Source organism: Camelus ferus, chromosome 34 (genome assembly GCF_009834535.1).
Source record: "Camelus ferus isolate YT-003-E chromosome 34, BCGSAC_Cfer_1.0, whole genome shotgun sequence".
In the NCBI taxonomy this organism is placed as follows: Eukaryota; Metazoa; Chordata; class Mammalia; order Artiodactyla; family Camelidae; genus Camelus; species Camelus ferus.
This window is the reverse complement of record NC_045729.1, coordinates 2,806,798-2,812,797: the sequence shown is the minus strand read 5'-3', so window position 1 is coordinate 2,812,797 and position 6,000 is coordinate 2,806,798. Positions and strand designations below refer to the sequence as shown.

Genomic DNA, 6,000 nt, shown 5'->3' with positions numbered 1-6,000 from the left:
TGGCCGTTTTTCAGCACTTCCTGGCTGAGGACTGTGCCAGCGCCACTCAAGTGACTGTCTGTCCCTCTGCAAGTCTTCCCTGAGGACAGATCCAGTTAATCCATTTAAAATGTAACAGTGACCAAAGCAATTCCGCCCCACCCCTACCCCCACCCCAAGCTACCAGGCTTATAAGCAAAATGTCTTAAAAAAAAAAAAAAAAGAAAAGAAAAGAAAAGAAAGAAAGAAAAAGAAAAATCTGGAGAAGCGCTGCTGAGCAAAGCTGGCCGGCTGCTGTGTTTGCAGCCGCATCTCTGATCTTCTCTAGCCTCCTGTCCACCTATCCACTCCCACCTGCCCCCGACGCAGACAGAGCCGGATTTCTGCCCTCACCCCCTGGGCATGAATAAACGGCGCCTCCAGCCCCTCCTGGATTTTCAAAAGGACACTGCGCCGGTCGGTCATCGCGGGGCGCCTCCGCAGAGCCTGGAGCAGACACAGGAGCGTCCCTGCCCCTGGGTGCGCGGTACGGACGAGCTGAGCAAATTCGCGTTTTGGCTGCCTTTTCTGCTAGACTGGGTGGGGAATGGTGTGCCCTCCAGGCGTTCAGATTAGAACCTTTGACCCTCTGTGTCTCCCGAGCCCCCCTCCCACCGTCTCTCTCTCCCTCCTGTCTGTCTCTGTCTCTGTCCCTTCCTCGCCTCTCTCCCTCGCTCTTGCAAGGTGTGGGAGCGCTCCTTTTCCAGACCATAGCGGGGCGCCTTTCCAGCTCCCTGTCCCCTCACCCACCGATTTGAAAAAAAAAAAAAAAAAAAAGCCCAACCCGGGAGTGACAGCGAGTGGATCTGCCGGGCGCTGAATGAATGGAAGCTGCGGGGCGGGCCTGCGCGCACGGCCGCCCTGCCCACGATGCGGTCGCCCCGCGGCCTGTAGGGCCGTCGCCTCCTGCGCCCCAGGCCGAGGCCGCGGCGGCCACGGCAAGATCGGAGGGAGGGTGGTTTCCTCCCGCCCCGCACCCAGTCTCCGAGCCGGATATATAGAGTGTCGCGTTTGGGAGCCGAAAGACCGGAGCAGCTTCCCGGAGGCAGGAGCGCTTCCCGGAGCCTCGGGAAGGGCCGGCATCGCGAGGACCACTAGTTGAGCCCGCCCCGCGCCGGAGGAGCAGGTACTGCGGGGTCGCAGCCCCGCCGCGAGGCCGAGGAGCCGGCCGGGGGCGCCGGGAGGCAGGGCTCGGCGGGGTCGCGGGCGGGGAGGGACCAGGAGAGGCGGCCCCGCGGGGCCCCGGGAAGGGCGGGCGCCGGGCGGGGGAGGACCGGCATTTCCCGCGGCTCCGCCTGGGGCTGCCCCCCGGGGCACCGGCGGGCGCGCTGGGGCGGGAAGGGCCCGCTCTGGGAAGGGCCCGACCCGGTTCACGTGGGGGCCGCGCCGCGGGCCCAATCGGGAGGGGCGCCGCCCGCCCGGGTGTCGCGGAGGCCTCCTCGCCCCCGCGCCCCCCGCCCCGGGGTGGGGGCTGTTTCTGGAGAGCGCGGGGCCACGTGGGGCGCGGCAGCCGCGCTCCCTGCGCGCAGGACTGGCGGGGTCCGCGCTCCCCGGCCCCCGGAGGGCGGCCTCGTCGCCCCTAGTCCCCCACCTCGCACCCCGGGATGCGCACCCCCGGACACTCCCACTCGGGGTCTCGCCGAGGACCCAGGCTGAAAGGGGCTGGGGCGGCTCGGGCGAGGTCTGTCCCCGCTGGAAGTTTTCCCCGTCTTCCCGCGGGGCCTGGGCATCGTGGAGGAAGCTGGGGAGCGGGTACCAGAAGATTCCAGGTGGAGTAGACGGCTTGCCCGAAGGCTGCAGGCACCCCTGGGGAGGAAGACTACCCGCGGGGCAAATTCCCTTCAGTTGAAAGAATTAATGATCAACTTCCTCCCAGAAAGCACTGGAGAGCATCCCACTTGCCAGCCTCCTACCCTTTCACCTTGCGGGATGGATAGGATTATGAAGACGTATTCTTCCGATGGATGGGTTACCTGGTGTGAGCAACCAAGGTTCTCTCTGGATCTGCAAGAGCTTTGGCGGCTGGTTGAGTCCTGTAGGGTGCCCCCCCTGCACACACACATTGTGCCGTGAGCGGGGACAAGAGTGGGGACGGCAGAGTGACCAGGGACCCCGAATGAATCGTGCTTTTCTACTTTTTGGAGGTTGCATCAAGAGAAGTTTGACACTCTGTGCACGTGGAAATCTGAGCATTACCCTGTGGTTTCAATTATCCATCTCCCTGTCTCCTCCTTTATGTGAGTCGGAGATTTGGGCAAAGAGCATATTTTGTCTAAAGGGGCAGAGAGACTAAATAACATTTTAAGGCAGCCGCTCAAACTGCGGGAGCAGGCTTTTCAGCCAAATCCACGTTCAGGAATACTAGTGCGTGAGACTTCTAGGAGATCACCATGGGGTTTTAGGAGATGACCATGAGGCTTCGCTCCAGTGAAGATGCAGCATTCCATCGGTAGTATTTCTCAGGATGCAGAGCTTTGGATTTTACTCTTTTCCTGTTTCTGAGGGCGTCTCTTCTATACCTGCTTTACTAACAAATTCCTACCTTACACCTATTTCTGAGGGTTGGCTATTTTTATAATCATCTATTAATTTGATATAAATCACAATACATTGGGAAATCTTACAGTGATAGTTTCTCCTTTATATAAAACAGGGACTGTGACATCTACTTATAGAAGAGGGAGAAGCTTCCTTTAAGGGGGTGAAAATAAACAAAATAGCTCATATCTGGGTTTTGTGAAGAGGTTTGTGAAGAGCGTGGTCCTCTTAAACAGCTTACTCTTTGCTTCTTTATCTTCTAAAGATGCATACATGAGTGTCTTTCTTTCTGGCAACATCTGGGCAGCCTGAAGAATTCTTTGTTTCTGCATTAATTCTTGTGTATCCAGGAAAACTCATGCATTTACAAACGCAGTCTCCTGAAGGGACATGCATGTTGGCACCGGTCTGACACCGGTTGGTCTCTGTAAGAACATTTATTTCTCTTGAAGAGGCATCCTTCATGCTTTATTTTGTTAACAGGCCACTTTAAGGATTTGGTAAAAGCTATGGAATAGGATCGACAGACTTAGACACATTCACACAGCATTCTGCCTACAATTTCAGGAGCTCACAGCCTCCTTGGTACCCAAGCACCCAAATGCTGAGTGACCAGAGACCTCAGGCAGGGCCAGCTCACGGGGCCCTGTAGTCAGAAGGGCCTCTTGCTGGGCTTAATAGTCTGTTGTCACTGTCAGCTATCTAAGTAATTTTCAAAAAGGGTCTTCAGATTTTCATCTTACAGTAGACCCTACAAATTCCATAGCCAGCCCAGAGCCCAGGTTCACAGCCCTGTTTCATCACTTCCTGAATATAACATTGTCTCAGCAATCTACACTTCAGGTGGGTTCTCTGAGACATCAACTGAAAGTTAGCTGCTGCACACTTGTCGTTAAAGTCCCTCTATGCCCAGTTTCCTCACTGATAAAATAATGATAATGGACAATATCTACTATTCTGTTCATCTTAAAAGGCTGTTGTAAAGACACATAGGTAAAAAGAGCTAAGAACTGAAAAACTGTCAACCTCCCTAGAAGAGTTTCATACGAACAAAGATGATATCTTTACAGGCGTAACCTCTCCACTCCGTGTTTCAGAAGTAGCTTGAGGAAGGTTGGTTAAGTACATTAAAGGGGTTGCAGAACCTTGATAATCCTTATATTTTCATGGGAGAAAAAATAAAACAAAAATTAGCTAAGGTTTTTAGTATTTTCAAAGCGGAATTGATGGAACTTGGTGATAGATTGGCTGTGAAGGGCAGCTGAGGAAAGAAGATAAGAATAAATGCCTTCAGCAGACATAGCTGCATGTTTGTAATCCAAAACAATGGGTGCCCGATGCGTAGGATTTAAAGTTGCCACGGGAGAGTTGAGAAATGATGTGAAAACTGATAACGTGCTATTTACAAACTGTACGTGCACTTCATAATTTTTGAAGAGGTTACCACCACCACAAATCTGACTCCTGTTTTTGTGACTTGAGCACATGGATGGAATATTGGGTAATCTCCTGAAATGACAAAAACCGCCAAAAGTCTGGTCCTCACCAAAGTGATTGCTCTGCATCACGACTCCCTCCCCTGCTTAAAAACCTCTCCATTCTTCCACCTCGTCTATATCCGTGTTTCCCAAAATGTCATCTGTGGATCATTAATTTCTTGGGATGTTAATAACAATTAAGTGAAGATGAAAAAGCTTCTCTGATCACTTAAGTTTGAGAAACACTTAACCTAGTTAAGCAGTTTTATTGTGGAAATCCTCAGAGGCTTTAATAATGCCCATTAAGGGTCATCAAGAAAGAAGAGAGATTCTGCGCCACGTTTCCTAAACTTAACTTGACCTTGAAATGCTTTTTTTGGCAGAACATCTAACAGAGCCAGCACTCAGCCTAACACGCTTTGGGAAATGCTGCCCTATATTAATAGGTTATACCTTTTAACATCCACAGCTCTCTATTAACTGTCGGCTTCTCTCATCTCTTCCATGCTACTTAGTTGGAAGAAAGCAGAAGACCGGAACTGAACTGACTCTGTTAATAAGCTCTAAGTGGATGATTAAAACAATTCTGCCATGTGGATAAGAGATAGATATTCACAAGCAAGATGTGCAGTCTGACCAAAAACAATTTTTTTTCCCTCCAAAATTTCTATTTCTGCTTTCCTGGCGAGGCTATGCAAGACCTCTTGGAGGTACGTTCTGTCAAGTCTAGACGTACCCGTGAGGGGGCTGAAGCAGAAACAGGGGAAGCTTTCACAGGGCCTCTCGTGTTCCACGGTAGATCTGGGGCTTACTTGATGTTTTGTGATATGTCCCGTGCAGGGCAATGCAAGGTGAAGACATAGGGCGTCTGTAGGAACAATGATTTTGCAACACACCTCGTATATCTTTCCTGGGCCCCAGTACATTTGCATGGTGTGGGTGGGCTGGAGACAGAAATGCAATTTATGACCAAAGAGTAAGCAACAGAGCAGAACAGAAGCTCAGTTCACACGGCTCCGGGCTCTGGCCATGGCTTTAGCCCCTCAGTGTGCCAGTTCAGTTCAGCAAACCACCGTCTGAGGGCCAAATCTGGCTCCTGCCTATCTGCGGATCTCTCTTGAACAAAGAATGGTGTTTATACTTTTCTAAGTGGTTGAGGGGGAAAAAAATCATAAGAAGAAGAATATTCTGTGGCACATGAAAATTCTATGAAATTCAAATTTCAGAATCCATAAATAAAGTGTTGTTGGACATCAGCCGGCACGGAGCACCTGTTCACGTCTGTGGCTGCTCTGGTGCTCCACACACGGTGGAGTTGTGATGTGCCCTCTGGCCCTTCACATGAAATGTTTGCCAGCCCCTGCTCTAGGCTTTTAAACTCACTGGCCATAGCTAATGGTAATAGATTTGTTTTAGAGCTCAGGGGGTAGTCTCAGTTCAGGCTGCTGTAACCACGTACCATAGACTGGGTGGCTTATAAACAACACAGATTTATTTCTTACAGTTCTGGAGGCTGGAAGTCCAAGGTGAAGGTTTACTAGCAGATTTGGTATCTGGTGAGACCCACTTCCCGGTTCTCAGATGGTCTTCCCATCGTAACTTCACGTGGTGGAAGGAGCATGAATCCCATTCAGAAGGCTCTCCCCTCGTGACCTAATCACTTTCCAGAGCTCCCACCTCCAAACACCATCACACTGGAGACTAGATTTCAACATATAAATATTGGAAGGACTCAGACATTCAGTCTGCTTCCAGGGTAGAAATGCAGATAGGTCTTCAGACCTGACTGTCGTTGGAGTCACGACAATGCCATTCACTGTCGATGACTAATGTAGCTAGTGTTGCACACTAATGTCAGGGGCAGAAGGTTGTCTGGAAGGTGAGAGCTTTTGAAAGTTACTCAAACATTTGAGCTCATATACAAAGGATGATAAACATACCCAGGGCCCAAGAGGTAGGCAGGATA

General features: G+C 51.1%; 1 protein-coding gene across 3 annotated transcripts in view; it reads left to right on the top strand.

Moving 5' to 3' along the window:
- Positions 1-252: 252 nt before the first annotated feature.
- The window catches only part of FAR2 (fatty acyl-CoA reductase 2), a 123,833-nt gene continuing 118,085 nt past the window's right edge, over positions 253-6,000 (top strand). Inside the window, exon 1 of one of the 3 annotated variants that reach the window (XM_032473404.1) lies at positions 253-1,144. The gene's annotated coding sequence lies outside the window, so the exon portion shown is untranslated. The remainder of the gene's footprint in view (positions 1,145-6,000) is intronic. The other 2 variants (XM_032473402.1, XM_032473401.1) reach the window with 2 other exon arrangements.